The sequence below is a fragment of the Typopeltis vanoorti genome, chromosome 14 (genome assembly GCF_054136105.1).
Source record: "Typopeltis vanoorti isolate ZY-2024b chromosome 14, IOZ_Tvanoo_1.0, whole genome shotgun sequence".
Taxonomy (NCBI): Eukaryota; Metazoa; Arthropoda; class Arachnida; order Uropygi; family Thelyphonidae; genus Typopeltis; species Typopeltis vanoorti.
Window position 1 is genome coordinate 44,706,580 of NC_143562.1, and position 23,184 is coordinate 44,729,763.

A 23,184-nucleotide genomic window follows, 5' to 3' on the forward strand; every position below is an offset into this window, starting at 1 on the left:
AGAAAGTTTTTTTTTTGTGCAGAGAATGGGTGATAAGTGTAATGCATTGCTTGAGAATGGCGTAAGTGCACAAAGAGTGAATGAGTTTAAAGAAGTACTTCAATTATCTATCCCAATGGCTTTAACAGGCCTTTTAAGGCCCACAACCTTCCAAGCATGCTTGGATTTCGTAACCGAAATACGAGGATAGAATGGTCACTCCTATGCCTCAAGGTATTCTTGGCTGTATCCCTGTGTGTTCACGGGGCCGGTTTGTCTGCTTGCGGGATGAAAAACACCAGATAAACTGGCGGAAAAAACCCTACTGCCCGCGCCCAAGACCGGCTAACTTGGCTATGGCTGAGGAAGATCCTTCAGCTCCTCACGTCTCCGACGGGAATCGAACCTAGGACACTCCTTCCCCAGGCATATGGTTGCGAAGCGCAAAGCCACTAGGCTAACCGCGCGGACAGTACTTCAATTAGCTTTTATTATTATTATTATTATTATTTTTTTTTTTTGGTGAAAGCAGGCTTTCCAACAATGTTCTATGATTTCATGGCAGCCTGATGATGATGAGATTTTTATCACTTTGTTGAATTATTTTACTTAAGTCAAACATTAATTCAACAAAATCCATTAACATGATTTAGACATAATAGGTATTCTGCATTATCACTGCTGCCCACTGAGCAAGTCTTGTATATATTCCTGATGGCAAACTTTTTTTTGATGTTTGATAAAGGAAGTCTTCAGCAGACACCTTGTCAATAGTGGTGAACATTTCTCACAGAGTGGTTCTTTCAATTTAGGAAACAGATCCAAGTCTGGGGAACTTATTTAGAATTGTATAGGATGGGAAAGCACTTGTCATGTATTTCTTTACAGACTAGATATTCTCCTGAAACAATGGTTTCATATGAATGCTAGCTAGTCATTTTGCAATAACCGACCTGCATCAGATTCTTCCTCCATTATACAGAATAAGAATGCCAGAACCAGAAAATGAACATACAATATTTTAATCAGAAAAAAAAAAAATCAGCTAACAATCATTCTCCACTGGTACCAATCAGAGATAGATGGCCCAAGGCTATCACTAATTAAGCAGTACACAGTGAAGAGAGACGGCTCAAATGTGCCGCCATCTCGTGGTCCCTAATCCTAACACAATATATTTAATGTCTGAAAAATAATGTGGGTTCTACGGTCGATTTTCTTGAGTTTCCAGGAGGAAAAACCCGCTTGCCCATGCCAGAGATCAACTAACTTGGGCACCGGTCGAAAAAAGGCTTAGAAAAATTTCCTCTAGTTGGCGACTAGACTCAAAACCAAGTCTTCCTTCGTGCGGCCAAGCGCTGTGGTATGCAAACACCACATCCACTGAGCTACACAGGCTCCAATATTTTAATTTTATTAATATTTTTTTTAATGACTACATGATGGTGAAAACTTACACCATCTCACTGGGCACAAATGCATGCACAGTGTGCTGAACTTATTGAAATTAAAATTACCCTTGTATTAGCAGTAAGAGAGTGAGAAAGTTAATTAGAACAAAATTAGATTTCCCTTCTTTAGGAAAATTTTGCATATGTGTGTAAGCATGTATACAATGTGACTGAAACCGAAATTGCAACATCATGAAAAACAGGAAAGGGTAGGATCAATTTCTCATAGACTCAATTATTTCAAATAATAGTGCTATACGATTTAAAGCAAGTGCTCAATGGTGGACTGGAGCAGAAGTTTCTTTACTTTATTTCCGAGTATGTGTAGGAGTTTAGAGAATGTTAATAGACATTGCAAATGTGAGTTGTTCAAGACAGAAGATAACACCAGAAAGATAATTGTGACAGTGTTTCTGTGTCTTTAATATATGAAGATTGAACAGAAATTAGAAATGTTGAACCAAGAAAGGAAATCCTTTATGATTAGAGCATATAGGATTAATTCAGTTAAAACCGAGAGAAACGTTTTTTCCCCAGCTCATATAGAAATGCAACCAGTAAAACCTATAACTTATCTGGAAGTTAAACTTATTGTTTTATATAGGATCTCAGTCTGAAGGTGATTTGAAGCTGTTGATATAGTTTTAGCTGTTTCTTCAATAAGTGTGCTGAGACTTTCATACAGATTTAAAAAATTACAGGCAACTCCAAGGAGTCCTTAGAGTCATCAAGGGAGGCCCTAAACATCATGTCAAGAACTATTCAGCATTTGCACAGTATCTATCATACTTTGCTTTGAACTCATTCACAGTCATGGCACCCACAACAGACTCTAGCAGCTTATTCCACTTATTCACCACTCTCCAAGTAAAAACCTAGTTCTAACACCCTTGCTAACTACACTCTTGCTCAGTTTCCATGGATAGCCCCCCCTAGTTCTCCCACCACCACACCTGTTCTGAAAAATTTCCTCTGAATTAATCTTGTAAAAATCCCTCAGTAATTTGAATATCTCAATCATATCACCCTTTTCCACCTATCAACCAGTTTCCATAATCCACAAATCTTTAAGGTTCTTGTAAGGTTCATTCCATAGACCAGCTACCTACCATCTTGGTTACTCGCCTCTGGATCCTCTATCTCCTCCCTATCACCAAGAAACCTTGGCAATGAGATCTGCACACAGTAATCAAGATGGGGTCTTATCAAGGCTCGATAAAGAGGAACAATAACCTGTTTGTCTCTGCTCATCAAAGTATTCTTCAGTAACCAAGTGATCTGATGAGCTGCTTTAGCCAACTTTTGCTATGTGTCCACTAATAGATGCAGGAAGAACTTTTTTAAGTTCTAAGTTTTCTAAGTTGCTGTTATACACGTTTCTGTACTAAGTTTCCTCCTGTGTGAATACAAGGGAATAAAAGTTCAGCTGGAACCAAGAGACTAAAATCTCACAATTTTATCCAAAAAAAAGATAAAAAATTGTTTACATCACATACGCAATACATGCAGCTTCACATTGTGATCTAAGCATATATTGGTACTTGCATAGTTAAATTATATTGACTGTGTTTCCATGTAACTAATTTTTTTTTTTTATAAAGGTGTCTGAAGAGAAGGTCACTAGATGGTAGCAACGTGCTTAATATTGGTATTAATATTTCCAGAAAAGATAATGCTATTTTGTGTAATCATTGGTGATATTGCTTGCATTTCTGTATACTATTGTTTATTTTTGATTACTTAATGTGTCTGCATGATTACAGGATTTGTTACTGACTTTTTTTATTGAATTTTTAAATCTTGCCTTGAACGGAACATGATGATGGTAAGCACGAGGTCAACTAGGTGAGCTATAAGCGGCAACTAGATGCGCAGCGTGAAAATCATATACTGTTAATGACAGAGACTTTTCAAAAATGGTTCGAAGTGAGTGCAATAACTTAACAGATGTAAAACAAGCTGAAGGAATGAAAGACATGGAAATGGAATGAAGCTACTGAGATTGAGAGTGTGAAAGAATGCAAGAATAAAGAAGCCAAAGCAAGTGATAAGGGAGCAGAAGGAAGTATGAATGAGGAAATGGAAGTAAGATGAGGCAGAATAAGAGGGAGCAAGACTATGGAAGTGACAGAAAGTGAAATTGCTGGAATATAAGATTTGAAGAAAGAGTTATTTAAAATGAAAAACGAAACAAGGAAAATGTGGAGGATATAAGACATTTAGTGAAAACAAATGAGATTGTGCAAAAGAATAGAAAATGTAAGAAAAAGGGGTAAAAGAGGTGAACGAGTGATTTGAGAATAGAAATGTATGGAAATTCCATTGTTAGAGGATTGGTTAGGTTAACAGAATAATGTCTTTTATCCAGGAGGGAGAATGAGCAAGATAATTCATGCTTTGGATATGAGGAAAAAACACGCAAGAGAATTAGTGGTGGTTGTGGGGACAAACGATTTAAGTAGACATAAGGAGAATGTAAGGACAAATATCAGGAGGTTATTGAGGAGAGGGAAAGGTTTTCAGTGTCAAGGTGTGACAATGATGAGTTGACACGGAGAGCTGGAATCATGATTAGTATGCTGGCAGAGCTGTGCACTGAGAAGGAAGTGCAGTTTGTGGATGTATGGCATGTAATTGAGGGAAGAATGGAATTATACAGACACGAGAGACTGCATTTGAATGGCTTTGGAGTGAATGGCTTTGGAGTGAACTCTTGCTAGATGGAAGTGCAGTATGCAATACAAGCAAGAGACCTGAAGTAAGAGGTGAAGTCAAAGAACAGGAGAGTAGTACTGAAGAGACTCAAGTGCTTGGCAATGGAAACAGTAGTAGAGAGATATGAAGAGAGGACAGGAATGCAAGAGGAATGAGGAAAGGGTGGGAAGCTCTTGTCCACTGGGCAGGGAATAGAGAGGCTGAAACATGGCACAGGGAGAGTGAATGTTGGGAGTAGTAGTGAATGTATGCATAGGAATGATCAGAATAGAAATGAAATAGATCAGGATGTGAGTGATTGGGTAAGGGTAGGTGTGGTTGGAAAATTGCAACCAATCAACTGGCTTGAGTAGGACCAGTAATAGACTTAAAGGTGAACTGCTGTGAGTATCAGAAATAAGAGAGTTGAAATTGTTTCACTGATTGAGTTTATTTGTCCCAAAATCTTTGGAATGAGTGAAACATGGTTGAATAAAGATTATATCCTAATAGGAAATGAATGGGTAAAACATTTTTTTGCAATAAGAAGGGTGGAGAAGTGCTGCTAATGATAGCAGGAGAATTATATCCACATAATTCTGTGGCAATGAAGTTTGAAACAGTGTGGTATGAGGTGGAGATTGACAGGAAGAGATATTTAGTTGGATGTTGCTTTTATCCCGTAAACGCAACTGGCGGAGACTGAACTGCCCACTACTCAGTCTCCAAAACTAGATAGTTGGATGTTGCTCTCGACTCAATACAGAGGAGGGCAATTAGACTTATCAATTATCCATCCCTTATCAACTCTCTCCTCCCACTTTCACACAGACGTTTGGTCTCTGCAGTAAGTATATTCTACAAATATATCCATGGGAAATGCTCATCTGAAATAACATCAATAATTCCCCCGCTCAGTACTAAGCTTGTTGGAACACGTGCAGCTGCTGCACAACATCCCTTCACAGTACACCTAGAACAAACAGAACAAATTTCTTTTCCTCTTCCTTCATCCCTGCAACTGCTGCACTGTGGAACAGTCTCCCACCTGCTGTGTTTCCCAACGAATACAATTTAAAGTCATTCAAATCAAATGTAAACAAATTCCTCCTTTCACAACCCACCACCCATGCACGGTACCAGTGGTGAGCTATAAGGGGCTCGCGTGAGCCCTTTGTTAAATTTTTCTCAAATTTGCGAACCCCTTGTTCTTCATGTTTACTTTTTTATTTTTTCAACAAAAAATTTTTTTTTGAAACATATTAAGCGACAAACTGATACGGTAACCTAACAAAAATTAGTCTATTTGCAGTGTATAGATTATTTTGAATTATTGTTTCAGCTCCTCTATAACAAATGTGCCCAAGTTTGAAAATAAAATAAGCACATGCAGTATCTTTATCCTTCTCCCTTCTGGTAGCCAATTGTATGGTAAAACCAGTAGCCAATCAAATGTTTTATAAAAGATTATCAAAGATTTCATTCTTATTATATTTTTATAGTTAAAAAATGTTTTTCTTATGTAAGATAAATTAACACAGTCGATTGTGTGCAAATATTTCATGTTTAGATCAGGAAATATTTGTTTAAAAATGATAGCATTTAGAGATTGATTGTTCTCTCATACTTTTTGATTGGAATTTGTACACAAGCTGTATTAATAAAAGTTCTTGTGTGAAATATGGCTCTTTTTTTTTTTTTTTTTTTTTTTCTCGACGATGCGAGCCCTTTGTTAAAATTTCCATAGCTCACAACTGCACAATACTAATGTACTATAGGTTGACCAATCAACCTCCTGTGTATGGGCCCAACATAAAAATAAAAAAAAATAAAAAAAAAAGACAAGGGAATATGCAAGGCAGTGATGAAAAAATGTATAAGCAACATTGGTTACTGAACAAGGAAAGGGTGATTTTAATTATGGCAATATAGATTGGAATATGGAAAAATTTCTTGAGTTCTTGAGAGACAACTATCTTAGGCAGTGTGTAAAGGAGGGCAAGCAGGGATCAAGAGTTTTAGATCTGATCATTTCATCAGAAGATGCAATTGTGAGAGGTTTCATACTTTGCTCCAGTTGGTGAGAGCGATCATGATGTGATCACCTGGGTTGTGGCTAGTCATATGAAGACTTCTGTGAGGAAAGAATATATATGAGGAAGTACAAGGTTGGTGATTATGACAAGCTTAGGAGACAGCTTGGAGCTATAGATGGAATGAAGAGTTGAGTTGAGTGATAAGTAAATAAATGCTGCTTGGGAATTGACAAAGAAATACATAACAGCATCAGGGTATAAAAGTATTCTGAAGGTCAAAAGGTTGAATAAAGTAGTTGTAAAATGGAGGAATGAGGAGGTTAAGCATGAAATCTGGAAGAAAGCATTTTGAAGGCAGCATAATGGTAATAATCAACTGCAAGAAGAGTACAGGGAACAGGCCAGGAGAGTGACTCAGTTGATCAGGACAACAAACGTGCAATACATTTGTTGTTTTTTTTGATATGTGGTAAGTAGAAGTTATGATAATGGTAAGATGCTGCAAATGAATGGAAGCAGGAGATTGGTAACTGCTGCAGAGGACATATTCAAGGTGTTCAGAGTGAAATCAGAAGCTTGAGTGTAGAGAATGAAATGAGAGAAGACTTAATAGTGAGCAAGCAAGAGGTATATGAGGAATTAAATAAGCTAGATGTCAATAGGACTCGATGACTACATGTCTTAAGTTAATGTTCCAAGGAGTTAGCATCAGTCTTGGGTTATCTGTTTAATGAGTCCCAAAGGAGAAGGAAGGCAAAATTGTTCCACTTCACAAAGGTAGTGATAAGGCTAAGGCAACAAATTAGAAGCCAAACTGTATATCTGGAGTTGTGGTTAAGGTATTGGAGAGGTTGGTGAGATATAGGATACAAAAGTAAGTTGATAACAGTGGTATTCTTTGTGCTTGCGAGCATGGATTTGTTAAAGGGAGGTTGTGTTTTACAAACTTGCTTATGTACTATAATAAAGTGACAAATACATTGGACAAGAGAGATATATATAGAGTGGTATACTTAGATTTTACAAAGGCTTTTGATAGAATGCCACCACATGTTGGTCACTAAACTGAAGCAGATGGGGTTGAATGATAGACTAATAAGTTGGATAGGTATCAGCAAGTTGTGTATGGTGGAGGCACTATCTCCAAAGAGGAAAGTCACTAGTGGTGTGCTGCAGGGATCATTTGAGGACCATTGTTATTAATTTATACATTATTGACATTGGAATAGGTTTAACTGGTGATATTCAACAGCCTGCAGATGATGCAAAACTCAGAAGAGTAATGAGAAATCAAGCAGATGTTGCAACCTTCGGGAAGACTTGAATAGACTGTGTGAGCAACAGTATCAAACTTTCAATTTAATGTTGCCAAGCAGTCTGAAATTTGGCGGGCAAACATTGGGATGCAAAGTATACACTTGGAGGAAGTTGAGGAGATAAGAGACCTTGGAGTGGAGGTGGACAAGGATTTGATGTTCAGAGGTCACAATACATAAGTTCTGAAGACATCACATCAAATTATGACAATGCATTATGAAATGCAAAGTATACACTTGGAGGGGAGATCTTGGAGGAAGTTGGGGAGATAAGAGACCTTGGAGTGGAGGTGGAAGGATTTGATGTTTAGAGATAATAATACATAAGTTGTGAACGCATCACATCAAATTATGGCAATGATGCTGAGGAACTTAACTTGTAGAAATAAAGATATTTTGATTCCTTTGTAAAAGGCCTTGATCAGGCCTAGTATTGATTATTGTACATAGATTTAGTCTCCTGGTTTTCATGGTAATGAGGATATGGAAAGGGCAGAGAAGACCTTTGGGATGTGGGATATGAGGACAGAATGAGGGAATGCAGTTGCAAAGCCTTGTGAATAGGAGGAAGAGAAGGGATATGATTCTGACATTTAAGTTGGTAAAGGGTTGTTACCAGGTTAATGTGGAAGAAATTTTTTGTAGAAGTTGTATAAGGAGGGTGTGAGCAAAGGTCATTAAGGCATAGGTTCTTTGCATGAAGAGTGGCTCATCAGTGGAATGCTTTGTCTGACACTGTGATGAATGCAGATAAATTGGATGAGTTAAAAGTATGGTTCGATGGGCTTCGCGTGTAACAGTATTTGACTCCTGCAATGAATCTTTTGACTACATGGAGGTCTGGTGTTAATAATAAGATACAATCGCTTAATGAGTTACTTAAGAGATTAACTCCAGAAAGCTATATGCATATCCTGGGATATGAATCTGTGTACAAGTTAATTTGTAGTTTCATTTCAGTTATTTTATTTATAAATTTAAAGTTAAGAATCAATCAGGAGTCAGTCCTTGACTTATGATGAGGTTCAGGTTTGATGATCCCATCATAAATTAGAAATCACTATATAAACCATAAAGATATGCTAAAAATTAACAAGTCTGAATACTAAAATGTGTAGGTCTGTTTTGCATATTTTAAATTAATTTTATCTTTGTTTATAGTGAAATAATACAATGTACAAATTATAACATAAAATGTACTGTAATAAATAAACGTGATTGCACAGTGCTTCTGTGCACTTATCGGTAAAATAATCAAATTGAAACACACGGAGCAAGAGTAATTCTTCAAAGGTGCTACTTAATTAGTTTTTTTTTTTTAACCAACAAAAGGTTATTAGTAAACATATAAGTCGTGTAGCTCAGTGGAAGTGGTGCTCACATCCTCTGCACTAAGCCGCCCAAAGATAGACTTATGTTCAACTCTAGTTTCCAACTGGAGGAACTTTTTCTAAGTTTTTCTTCGACCTGTTCCCAAGTTAGTTGATCTCTGGAATAGGCAAGCAGTTTTTATCAGGTAAATGCAACTGGTGGATATTGAACTGCCCACTACTCAGTCTCCAAAACTAGATAGGGTTAAAAGGCTTCACCTTGTAAGGGAATAATTCCCATATAAGGGAATTTTATTCCCTTATAAGGGAATAAAAGTCATTAGCTGATTATTATTACTATTGCAGATCTGTACCAAGGATGACACTTCATCAGAAGTGGCGAGAAAGGCTAAGTAATTGACAAATTCTTCAAATTCAGGAAATTGTTCTGATAACGAATTCATATGAAAAGGATGGTGTAAGAGCAGCAGTGGGCTTCTTCAAAAATGTTACATTACATCCAATTTAGTTTGCACAGGTTTCCTTCTTTTTCTAAATAAATTTCTCTGTTCCTGCAAAAATTGCATAATTGCAGCTTGCATCATTTTATCTACTTTTCCTCAAATAACCACATTGTCTTATTAAGAGCCAAATGCTTTTGCTAATTTTAACACTGCAAACTTTTTGGGAACTCTGCTTCCTATCTCTCTCTCCTTATTCTGCAAGTTTCTGTGCCTCTAGCTGTATAAGGTCTTGGTTTGAGAGCTCTTCTTCCACAAATGTCCTACATCTTCATTGTCAATCTCCAACGTTTAGCAGCCAGCACTATCTTGTCACAAATCTCTTTCAACACGTTCATTGCCAATCACATGATATCGCGTGATGCGAGTTCTCACCAAACGGCCGATCACGCGTTATCGCATGGATGTCGCTATCAAGTTTCTAAGCGGAATAGTATAGTGGCCACAGTGAAACGGCACGTAATATTTATATTGGCCACTAGGGAAGGGATTGACTTTCGTGGAGTGGGGATGGCCACCAGCCATTGTCTATTGTTTATGTTAGCCAGTGCGCACAGTGGTGGCGTTCGGACAAGGCGACAACGCAACGATTTTGTTTAGTTATTTGTTGATTTAGCGTGCTTGAAGTTTGGTTTTTATTTATTTTGAGTGTTTTTTTTTTTTTTTTAGTAAGTTCCCTATAAATGTTGATTTTTGATAATTATTTTTTTCTATTTGTACGTTATTTTTAAAAATTCTATGTGATTATAAAAGACTGATAATTAAAGTTATAATTATTATATTTAAATGTTTTTTATTTGTAAAATATATAACTTATTTGACCGAATTACATATCACGCGATATCGCGTAATAGATATTTAGAGTACATAAATCCTATGTACATAATAATAAAAGCATATAAATAATATATTTAACTTATTTTGAGCACAATAAAAACTAAATAAAAAAAATTAAAAAAATTTGGCCACCACACGAAATTCCAATTTTCAACTTGGCAATGAACATGTTAAGACTGTCTTTATTGTATTCCATGAATGTACGAATATATATATTTTCAGTAGCTTCTTCCAAACACCATTCATACACATGGCTGTCACCTCACTCTATACTGCATCTATAAGATATTATATTAATTCCAAAAGTCTCTTACTTTCAGTAACAGCAATAGCATGAGCAAAAGTATTTCTTAAAAAGTATGTCTTGAAAACTGACCAATAACAACCTGGTCCTTAGGTTGCAGGAATGAGGTAGTATTCAGTGAACATGCTAATTGGATGACCATTGTAAGTATGACTGACCATAAGTCGAGGACCAACTGTAATTTACAAAGTGGTGCAACTGATAGAATTGCATGCAATGAAAGAAAGTAAAAACATATTCTCTACCAACGGCTAAACTTGCTTAGCATGAAACAGTATATTTATGAATTAATCATGTGCTTAAAATCCTTCATGCAGTAAGCTGAAGAAAAGCCACAAACACCACTTAGAAGCAAGTCACATCAGAAATGAAAGATTGTGTTGGAAATTAGTATAGGCTTTACAGAACACTCCTAATTTAAACGAACTTGAATGCAAGAAACTGCCTAAGAATTGGAAGAATGTCATTGATAAAAAAAAATACAAAAATATAATTATTAACATTTGACAGTACCAACTTAGGGGGTGTATTCTGTATCGTGAACCATCGTGATTAAAATGTGATACATTAACATTCAGGATGACTCAGTAAATGGAGATGAAATAATGATAATAAAGTGTTTGCTTCTTTTACTTTTGTGTTAAGTCAATAAACCTTCAGAATAAACAAGTCAACCTTCTAGAATGAAGTTAAACTCCATCAATGTACAAACTAAACAGAAAAGAAGTGGAGATAATAGATGTACTATAGAAATACCATACTGACATAGAGTTACTACAGAGAAGGACACTAAAAGCATTTGCATTCTTCCAAATACTAAGAACAACAAGATGTTGGAAGTTTTTCCACTTGGTTATACTATAAATTAAAGATACATCCCAAGAAATTATATACTTGGTTTAATCTTTTATCCAAGTGTAAGCAAACAAGTTGCACCTGAACTATTTTCAGGACTGGGGTAACTCATATAAAGCAGCTAATGTCTTCACACATCACTTGCCTTAGTATCCCATAATGCCAAGCACATCTCCTTATCGACATGTATAATGCTATGCATTATGGAAATGGTTCACTACCCAGACTGGTTTCGACCATTATTGAGGTCTCATCAGTTGGAGCCAGATCCAGAGGTAATATTAAGGTTGAAGTAATGCAAAAGTTATATTTTCATATAAGAGTAGCAAAAAGGTGTCACACCTTATTATTAAAATCCTGGGTTAAAGAAAGTTGGAAGTTTTTCCACTTGGTTACTCTAATCCAGAGTATTTTAATAATAAGATGTGACACCTTTAGGCTACTCGTATATGAAAATATGACTTCTGCATTACTTCAAACCTTAGTATCACCTCTGGGTCTGGCTCCCACTGATGAGACCTCCATAAAGGTTGAAACCAGTCTGGATATCAGGATGCTTATTTCTAATTTTTCACAGTTTAATTCACTACATAAAGAAAATAAATAACCAATTTAATTATTCAGCTGCTAATATTTTGCTGGTTTAAATTCCACATTTTCAGAGCACAAACATGCGGTTTGTCTACACGGTTAGCCTAGTGGCTTTGCACTTCGCAACATTGCCTGGGGAAGGAGTGTCCTAGGTTTGATTCCCATCGACGACACGAGGAACTTAAGGATCTTCCTCAGCCATAGCTAAGTTAGCCGGTCTTGGGCGTGGACAGCTGGGTTTTTTCCGCAAGTTTATCTGGGGTTTTTCATCCCGCCAGCAGGCAAACCGGCCTCATGAACACACACGGAATACAGCCAGGAATACTAACCCAGCCATAGGGCTGATTCGTCACCCCATGCCAGTTCCGAAGCACGGATAAAATTTGGGGGACTAGATGGTGCCGTATCCCCCCCCCTCATAAAAAGGGGGACTCACGACTACTGTACCATCACATGATAAGGAAGGAAGAGCACAAACAGTTTGTTACAGTATGCAAACAGCAAGAATTAGTTAATAATGGGAATGGTTAAAATTCTAACAGACAATAAAAAGAAATTTTAACTTGACACCATCTATTGCTGGATAAAGAGAAGTTTTAAAGGTATTAATTCAACGGACGTCTGTTAAAATGTCTCTCTCCTAATTTTTGGTAACTCGATACAGCCAGACTTCTTGAATAATGCCTCAAATACCGCTGTTTCCAAAGACAGTCGCTCTAACTTATGACTTCTGTGTAGCACTTTTTTTTTTGTTTTTTTTCATCTAATCTTTATTATAATGAATCAAACAGAATATGATAACAAAATGCATAATCTTCTAAAAGATAATTCAGCATACAAAATTACAGATTGAGATCCTATTTAATACACAAAAGAATAGATTTTTGTGAATTATTGAAGAAAGTTGGACTTTAGTCCAGAGAAACTGTTAACATGCTTCAGTCTTTTCATGTGAAGCTGCTCAGAACATATGGAGCATCAAAAATGCACAAACCTGACACCCCATAATCATCATTATCATCAAATACCTGATATATACCCTGAGAAAGGAGGGGTGGATAATATGATAGTACTATATAAAAGGTTTATGTCATTACTAACTTCCTATTGACAATTTACCTCTAAATTAATCTCTTATATGTCAGGACTCCAATATCACTAGATCTTATATTTCAGCCTTTTAAGGCACCTCATACTGTATCAATTATCAATGAGCCTTGTTCTTGGTCTTTCTCTGGGCCTTTTCTTGCAAAAAAAAACAAACTTGTGTTGCTAACCCTTATTATTCAATTCTGTTTATGTGACCATACTACCTTAGATTAGGTCTGACAACACACACTCCTCAATGCTAATAATGTTAAGTTCTTTCTTTCTTAATATCTTCCTTTTTAATATGATTCTGCCATTGATACCATTCATTCATTCCCCAAATCTTCCCTCAGAATTCTAATATCTGAGGTCTGCAGTTTTTTGATCAAGTGTTTTATTTATTATTAGCTCTCATATCGATAAGTTAAAATTAGTTTGAATACTGTCTTGTATACAGCTAGTTTAGTGTTTTGATTAATAGCTCTCTCTCTCTCATTCCATATAAATTTATTTAGCTGATTTCCTACCATATCAGCTTTACTAATTCTGTTGTCTATTTCTATATTCAATTTGCAATCTTCACTAAAAACTGCATGTAAATAGCCGAAATATTTTACTTGTTCCATAGGTTCCCCATTCCAAATACAGATGATGTTTTCAATCTCCCTACCAATTTCCCAGTCATTCTTTTTATTGCTAATTTTCATATTGAATTTATTACAGCAGTTATTCAATTTAGTCAGGGTATCCTGCAGGATTCCCTGACTAAATTGAATTCTACTGGATTTGTTTAGGAGTACATCATTTGCATGAAGCTGAGTTGATCATCGCCAATTTTGAAATCATGACTAATGCCACTTTACTTCAAGAGGTGAGCCATATAAATGATGATTAAGATTTATTTATCTGATTTATTTTTATGTGGTTCCCACTCACAAAAGGTTGTAAGCCTATAATACATTAGTACCATGAGGGCTAAAGGAGTTTTTTAGATTTATTTTGTTTTATTAGATATATTTTATTTGTTTATTTTATTATTATATAATTTGATTTAGCATCGAACCATCTTCCAGGATCTCCATTAATTCTAAATGCTGACTTACAACTCAAATATATCATCATCATCATCATCATCAAATTCCTGCCATGTACCTTCAAGGGGAGTTACAAGATGTGAGAATACTACATGATAAATTTACATCATTACTAACTTCCTATCTACAATTTTCCTCCAAATGAGTCTGATACTTGTCAAGACTCCAACATTATCAGATCTTCTATTTCTATCATCTAAGGCACTTCGTACCGTATCAATCCACCTATATTAGTCTTCCTCTGGGTCATTTTCCTGCCAACCTGGCAGAGAACACTTGTTTTGCTAATCTTTCCTCGCCCATTCTGTTTAAGTGACCATACCACCTGAGATTAGCTCTGTTAACACATTCCTGGATACTAACAATATCAAGTTCTTTCCTAATATCCTCATTTTTAATATGATATTGCCATTTATAGCATCTGTTCATGTCACTAATCTTTCTCAGGACTCTCATATCTGAGGTCTCTAGTCTTTGGTCAAGTGTTTTACTTCTGACCTAGCTCTCAGATCCATAAGTTAAAACTGGTTTGAACACTGTCTTGTATACCACTAATTTAGTGTTCTGACTAATTTCTCTCTTATTCCATATGAATTTATTCAGTTGACTTCCTCATACCAGCTTTGTTGATTCTGTTGTCTATTTCCATATTTAATTTACCATCTTCACTAAAAATCGTGCCTAAGTAGCTGAGATGATTTACTTGTTCCACAGGTTCTCCGTTCACAACGCAGTTAACATTTCAACGATTCTGCCTATTTTCATTGTCTTGGTCTTTTTATTGCTGACCTTCATACCATACCTGTTACAACAGTTATTCAATTTAGTCAGGGAATCTTGCAGATTTGTACAGATTTATTTAGAAGTATAACATCATCTGCATAAAGCAAAGAGCTGATATTAACATCTCCAATTTTGATATCAGATTTAATACCACTTTCGTTCATAATGTGATCCATATAGATAATGTACATCCCTGTCTCACATTAGATTGAACATTAAACCATCTTCCTGTACTTCCTTCAATTCTAATTGCTGACTTACAACTCAAATAAAGATTAAGTATTGCTCGATATAATGCCCCATTGACACCATATAATTATAGCATACTGAATAACGTATCTCTTGGCACCTTGTCATATGCCTTCTCCAGATCGACAAAACTTAAATATAGATCTTTGTTATATTCCAATGATTTCTAAACTATTTGGGATAAAGTAAAGAACTAATCCTGACAGCCTCTATTTCGGCTGAATCCAGCTTGTTCTTCACCAAGCTTTTCTTCCACAATTCTTCTAAACTGTTTCTCAAATATATTTGCATAAATCTTACCAGGAACACTCAGTAGGAAAATACCTCTGTAATTCTCACATTCAGTTTTATTTCCCTTTTTATATATCGGTACCATGAGAGCTCTACTTCAGTCACCGGGAATTCGTCCCTCTGTCCAGACCTTCTGAACCATGCAGTGCAGCCATTATAAGACTTTTATACCACCATACTTCAGCATTTCTGGTTGAATATCTTCTACTCCTGTTGCCTTTCCAAATTTCAAGCCTTCGATGGCTTTTTTCTACAGGCATACAGTCAGGAATACATATCCATACATTCCAGTATGGATATGTATTCCTGACTGTATGCCTGTCAAGTGTTCTTTACCACTGTGCTATCACTGCTTGTTTCATTTAGCAATTTTTCAAAGTAATTACTCCGTACTTCAAGGATATCTTTTTCTTCCATTTTCATGTCACCTTTATCATCTCTAACTCCTTTTACAGCACTCTTTCCTCAATTTCTAATATTCTTTAACAACCTCCAGAATATTTTGCCACCGTCTTGATATTTATTTTCTATGTTCTTGCCAAAGTCCTCCCATGACTTTTGTTTAGCTTTCTTACATTTGTCTCTGAAAATGAAATTTTCATTTGTCTCTGACAAATGTAAGAAATTTTCATTTCTTACATTTGTCTCTGTATTCTCTAAGAGCACAAGCTGACTTATTTGCCAGGAACTTTTGATATGCTTTCTTCTTTTCCTTCACTGCCTCTTTAACTTCCTGTATCCACCACGGAGTTCTGATTTTTCTATTCTTGCAGACAACCTCACCACATGCCTCTCTAGCTGAATCAATCAGGATTTTCTTCAATGCTTGCCACTGAATCTCCAAGGTTTGATTCCTGTTCTAAAACTCTTTCATTTTTTCTTCAATAATCTTTGTATATTTTAGTCTACAGTTCACATCTGAGAGCTGCTCAACTTTTATTCGCTTTAAAACTTTCTTACATGTTATTCTTTTCAATATGAAATTCAATTTTATCCTACTCAAGACTAAATAGTGATCACTTCCAATTTCAAATCTTCTGTACACTCTGGTGTCCTGCACCAGGGGAAAAAACATCACTATCAACAATAACATTGTCAATGAGATTTTCATATTCCTTGCTTCTCTCCATGTGAATTTGTGCATATTTTTATGTCAGAACATGGTGTTAGTAATAACCAGTCCATGTCCTGAGCAGAAATCCAACAGGTATTTGCTAATATTATTAGCTTTGCTCTTTTCTCCAAATTTTCCCAAAATATTTTTGTATGTCTGACATTCATTTCCTAGTCTGCTATTTAGATCCCCAACAAGGACCAACCATTCTTTTTTCAATGTGTCAGTTGCTTTCTCTAAAGCCTCAAAAAATTCCTCCACTTCTACCTTAGCAGAACCTGGGTTGAATTCCATATGATTGGAGTAGAGCTCATAGTACCATCTATAAAAAATGGAACTCAAATATAGACTGTATATATTGATCTATATAATGTACCATTTACACCATTTAACAATAACATTTTGAACAGCTTTTCTCTTGGCACCTTGTCGTATACCTTTTCCAGATTTATATTCCATGATTTCTCAACTATTTGAAAATGTTTTTCTAACAACTTCCATCTAGTCTGAATCAAGCCTTGTTCTTCTCCAAGTTTCCCTTACACAATTTTTCTAAGACTTTTCTAAAATATGCTTGCATAAATCTTACCAAGCACACTCTTCTTCTGTTTTTCATATTCAAATTCTTCTGTAATTTTCACATTCAATTTTATTTCCATTTTTATAGATGGCACTATGAGCTCTACTGCAGTCATACGGAATTCAACCCAGTGATTTGGCCATCTGAATTGTGCAGCCACAGTACAACTGTTATACCTCTATATTTGAGTACTGCTGATAGAATATCATCTATTCTAGCTGATTTTCCCCATTACAGGTTTTTGGCAGCTTTTTTTCTAACTCAAGTCCTGATATGTACCACTGATTGCATTCCTCAATGTTTTCTACTTTCATGATGCCACTGCTTGTTTCCATTATCAATCATTCAAAGTAATAACTCCATCTAGAATATATACAATATGTATTATCAGCTTTCATGTCACCTTTATCATATGTTTCCCTTCATAGTACTCTTTCTTCCATTTTTAAGCTTTTTTTTTCAATAGCCTCCAGAATATTTTGCCATCATCCTGATATTTATTATTATATGGGCATCTCTCCATGGAGTCAGAAGAATCATTGTGAAAGACCCATACTAACCTCCATACACACAATACATATCATACCACTACTTAAACTCATTCACTGTCAGAGAACTCACAACTAGTTTTGGCAATTCATTCCACCCATTCACCAAGCAAAAATTCTAGTCTGCACATCCTCACTAATCACACTCTTACAAAACTTCCAAGGATGATCCCTAGTTCTTTCTCTATGCAGTACATATTGAAAAATTTCTTTTGTGTCAATCTCATAGAACCTCTTTAGTAACTTTTAAGTTTCTGTTAAGTCCCTTTTTTTTCATCTGTTAATTAAGCTTTGCAACACATACACTTTCAATCTCTCCTCATAGGTAGCATTCCATAGACCTGTAACCAGCTTGGTAACTCATCTAGATCCTCTCCACCACCTCCTGATTCCCATGAAACCTAGGTGACCAAATCTGTGCACAGAAGTCAAGATGCAGTCATATCATAGCCTTATAAAGACGGATAACAACTTCCCTATCTTTACTTGTCAGTGTCATTCATCACTGCCAGAGGGTGATGAACACACTCCACACTGAACATGTTCAAGGCAAGTATATTTTGTATTGTAGTCCACAGAGAGTTAAGCTGCAGTGATGATTTTTATAATAACTACTGTATAAATAAACAAATTAAATAATGAATTCAAGCTATGCTACAGGACTGTTAGATTCATTATTATTATTATACGGTATCTCCATGGAGTACAGAGACTCGCCGTGCAAGATCTAAACTAACTATTATACACAAAAACAATCATACCTCTCCTTAAACTCATTAACTGTCAGGGAACTCACAAATAATTCTGGAAATCCAACTCATTCACCACTCTCCATGCAAAATATCTAGTATGCACACCCCTACTAACCACACTCTTACACAACTTTCATGGATGATCCCTAGGTCTCTGCCTATTTGTCATATATTGAAAAATTTCCTTTGCATCAATTTTATAAAACTCCTTTAATAGCTTAAGTTTCTATCATGTCCCCTCTTTTTTGCCTATCAACTAAACTTTGTAACACCCACACTTTCAAGCCTATCCTCATAAGGAGCATTCCACTTGCACAAGCTTAGTCACTTGTCTCTGAATCTTCTCTACCACCTCCCAGTCCTCAAGAAACCCAGGTGACCTGAAGGCATTATAATCAAACCTTATAAAGAGGGGATAATAACTTCTCTATGTTTACTTGTCAGTGTGTTTATCACATCCAAGTAAACCTTTGAGTTATTTTACCAACTTTTGCAATATGCCCTCTGCACTTCAACTCTCTGTCCATCATTATTCTTAAGTCTCAAGCATAATCAATTTCCTGCAATCCAGTATTGTCAATGTGATAAACAGTATGCAACCTTTTCAACCGAAATGCATAACTTTCATCATAGAATATTAAATTGAGAATCATTATCCTCTGCCTACAATGCCGATTTATTTAAATCATCTTGCAGGATATCTCCATCACCGTTATCAGCTATTGCTCTCTCCAGTATTACATCATCATTATCAAACAACTAAATATCTCCCCTTAAATCTTTTCCACTGATATACAAATTAAAGAGTAGTGGCCTGACAGCCCCCCCCCCCCCATGCTAAATAACCATTCCCCTTATATCTGGGACCTACCATTTACTAATCCGTGCTGTCCACTATAGAGTATTGCACCCCCTATCCACCTACTGTTGGATTTTACCTTTAACCAACTTTTCCAATACTTTAACAGCATCACATATTAATTGGTCTGTAGTTTACCTCTGTCTTGTAACCACCTTTATGGAATGAAACTATCTCACTCTCTTTCCATTCCTCTAGATCAGTGGTTCTTAACCTTTTCCAATTCACAGAACACTTTTGATTATAAGAAAAAATGAGAAACACGAAAGACATTAGGGTCATAAAACTAACAATAAATATATGTATGGCCTTGCCTTTTATAAAAATTGAACTTATTTTAATGCAATACTTGAGCTTGTCAGCTTTTGCAGATTTCAGCAATATCAGGTCTAATATGTAATATAGCTACCCTCATCTCTTTGACTATATTAGTAAGTCTTTTATGCTTTTTAGTTTTTATATTGGTTAATATTGAGAAACCGAGTTCACACAAATATGATGTTGAAAACTATAACAAAAGTTTCAGTGCCCTTGTGGTGAGAGCTGGGTATTTCTCCCAGAGAAAAATCCAAAATTCCTCAAGAGTTATTTCAGAGAATTTCATTATTAGAGTACAATCCGTTGACAAGGTAACTAATTGTTCTTCTTCTTGTAACAAAAATTCACAACTTGATGCATTAACTGTGCCAAATGGATTTCGTATCCAGTCATAATTGTGTGCATTTAAGGAAGGAAAGTAACTTGACATATTTTCTTCCAATATTGTCAAATGTTCTGTTATTTATTATTATTATAACGTTATTATTATAAAGAAAATAATTTCCTCAACATTTTTATTATGGAGTGAAGGAAACATATCTACTGTATTATTTTCTGAAAAGCTGACAATTTGACAGTGGATGTCAAAATATTTTCATTTTTCCCTTGGACACTTGTACTAATGCTATTTAAGTAATTAAAAATATTGGCTACTATTTTACTATGTATAATGCTGTCTTCTGTATGAGATGTATTTGCCGTGGTGTCACTACTTCTTCCACTTGTACTTATCCCATCATTAATATTTGACTCAGAATCACATTTTCGTTTAATAATAAATTTATCCATTGTGTACTGCTACGATGTTAGACAACCCACAAACCAAATACACATTAAAAATAGATTACGCGCTATTACGATGTTACACAACACACCAATAGTGCACTCAGGGTTTAATCGTGGGGGAGGGGCCAGAGTTGAGTAGACGATTTGAGAATGCACACTACACATCACATACGACCAATGACTGAGCATCTGCAATGATTGCTGATTCATAAGTAGTATAGAAATAGAAGACACAACAGAACATAAATTTAAAAAATGAATTTTATTAATTAGGAAAATATTTTTGGAAAATTTTCTGGTGTTTTTTCCTTTATCTTTGGGAGTGTCATCCCCCAAAGAAAAGGTTTTGCACTTGCAAACTCTCACTAAACAACACTAATTCCAGAACCATTTAAATGTAATCTGTCAGGCATATATAACTCCTTTCATCCATCAAATTCACTACATACATCAATAAACTACACAATCTTCTCATTGACTTGCTAGCAATCATGGTCCTTCTTCTGAACTCGGTACTATCATACTGAGGCAGTTGACACAATTTTTGCTTCCTTACTCTTCATTTTCGCTTCTTGCTGTTTAATAGCATCATGAATATTAATACTAATACAGGGAGTTTTACCAAATTAATGAATTTTTTTTTCTGAAAATATAATTAACAATGGCTTTTACATGGATCAATCTTGCATCTTTCACAAGCATCCTCAAAGTTCTCTATGTACATTTGTCATCACTGTATGCCAACCCATACAAGTCTTTACTCTGATGTTGGAACTCTTCGCAAACAACTATTTCAGCTCCTTGTCATCTGAAAAATTAAATTCTTGACATGTCAAACATGAGGCAGTCAGAGTGCCAGATTCAGGCATATATAACTCCTTTCATCCATCCATCATATAGCAGGCTATGGGCAGGATGGATAGGTCATCCAAGCAAATGTTGGAGTTGCATCCTTACAAAATAAATGTCAAGGTCAAGCATTTTCATGGTGAAGAATCTTATTTGTGTTTCTAGTGGCTTGAAAAAATTTAGAGATACATTCTTTCAATTTCTGCAACATTTCCAAAAAATCCACAAGCAAGAATTCTCTGCTTTGTATGTAACTGCTGCCATATTTGAACTACTTATGTGCTGTGTTCATTTATTGACTGCAATACTACTTGCTGCAGGGGAACTAGAGAATACTGTCCACTGAATAATGTGTGAAGCTTTTTAGTGTGATCAAACTGAAAGAAAAAAAAATAGGTGATTACTTTCATCATCAACAACAACCATGGGTCCAGTGCCCGTAGGTGTCTGCTGCCATCTTGATATGATTCTTCCACTGCATTCTATTTTGGGCAAGATGACTCAGTTTGTGTATAGAGTTTCCGCACAATTTGATGATGTCATCGCCCCATTCTCTGTTTGGTCTTCCTCTTTTGTTCTTTCCTTCAATCATTCCAAACAGCAACGTTTTTAATTTTCTCTCATCATTCATTCATGTATGATGAAAGAAACATATATGGCCAAATAGACGTAGTTTCCTTTTGGTTGTATTTGTCTGTAGATTTCCTCATTGTTCACTTTCTGTATCCAGCTTATTCTCAAGATCTTTCTATAGCACTACCTCTCAAATGTCAATATTCTCCTTTCAGTTTCTATAAAGATGTAAACTAAACTGCGTATTGTATAAACCTGTATCTTCAGCAGCATGCTCAATGGATGCGAGGCCTGGGTATAGCTCGGCTCTTCCATATTTGTCTATGGCTTTTAAAATAGTTGTTGCTCTGGCTATTCTAATTTTTATCTCTTTTTTGGGGTCCAAGTCATGCGTCATGTGGCATCCAAGATATGTGAAGTGTTCCACATTTTCCAGTTGAAATCTGTCTATCGTAACTCTGTTCAGTAACTCCTGTTGTCCGAGTATTTCCTAATTACTTTCATACTGTCCCTCATATCTTTGCTAATATGCATTACAGCTAACATGTTAGCCTATCTCTCAATATAAACATGCATACCAAACTATAGCCAGGATCTCAGATGATTTCATCAGAGAAACTATTGTCAGATATTTAAATTAAGAGGATATTAAATCCCACATTATTTCTAAGCCGAATAAGAAACTCAAAAGATAGAAATCAAATCAAAGAGTTTCATACCGAATATATATAGCAAACTAGAAAAGTTCTGATGGATTGTAGCGTACGCTAAAACACGTGGTTCAATACTAGGGCAACTCGTAGCAAAGGTGGGTAAAGTTCTTATCACTAGTCTTAGTATTTCCCATAATGTAAAACACATCTCCTAGGAGATGTATGATGTTATACATTATGGTGGAAGGTGAAACTCAGACCAGTTTCGACCTTTATTGAGGTCTCATCAGTGAGTAGGTAGACCTAGATAACACCAAGATTATGGTGAAGAGAACTTATATACTTTGCGATACGAGTTGTCAAAAAAGGTGCACCAATAAATTACTAAAATAAAGAGCCAAAAGGCTTCATTTTGGCAATGTGTTTTATCATACGCTACAATCCACCAAAACTTTTATAGTTTGCTATATGTATTTGGTATGAAACTCTTTGATTTGATTTCTATCTTTGAGTTTCTTATTTGGCTTTGAAATAATGTGATTTAATATCCCCTTAATTTAAATATTTTTACATCGCCGAAATGAAGCCTTTTGGCTCTTTATTTTAGTAATTTATTGGTGCACCTTTTTGACAACTCATATCGCAAAGTATATAAGTTCTCTGCACTATAATCTTGGTATTATCTAGTCTACCTACTCACTGATGAGACCTCAATAAAGGTTGAAACTGGTCTGGGTAGTGACCTTCAACCA

The 23,184-nt window shown here is 35.7% G+C and overlaps 1 protein-coding gene across 2 annotated transcripts in view; it reads right to left on the reverse strand.

Annotated features, from left to right (window-relative positions):
* The window catches only part of Syn2 (Syntrophin-like 2), a 348,707-nt gene that overhangs the window by 63,999 nt on the left and 261,524 nt on the right, over positions 1–23,184 (reverse strand). The gene's annotated exons all lie outside the window — the stretch shown is intronic.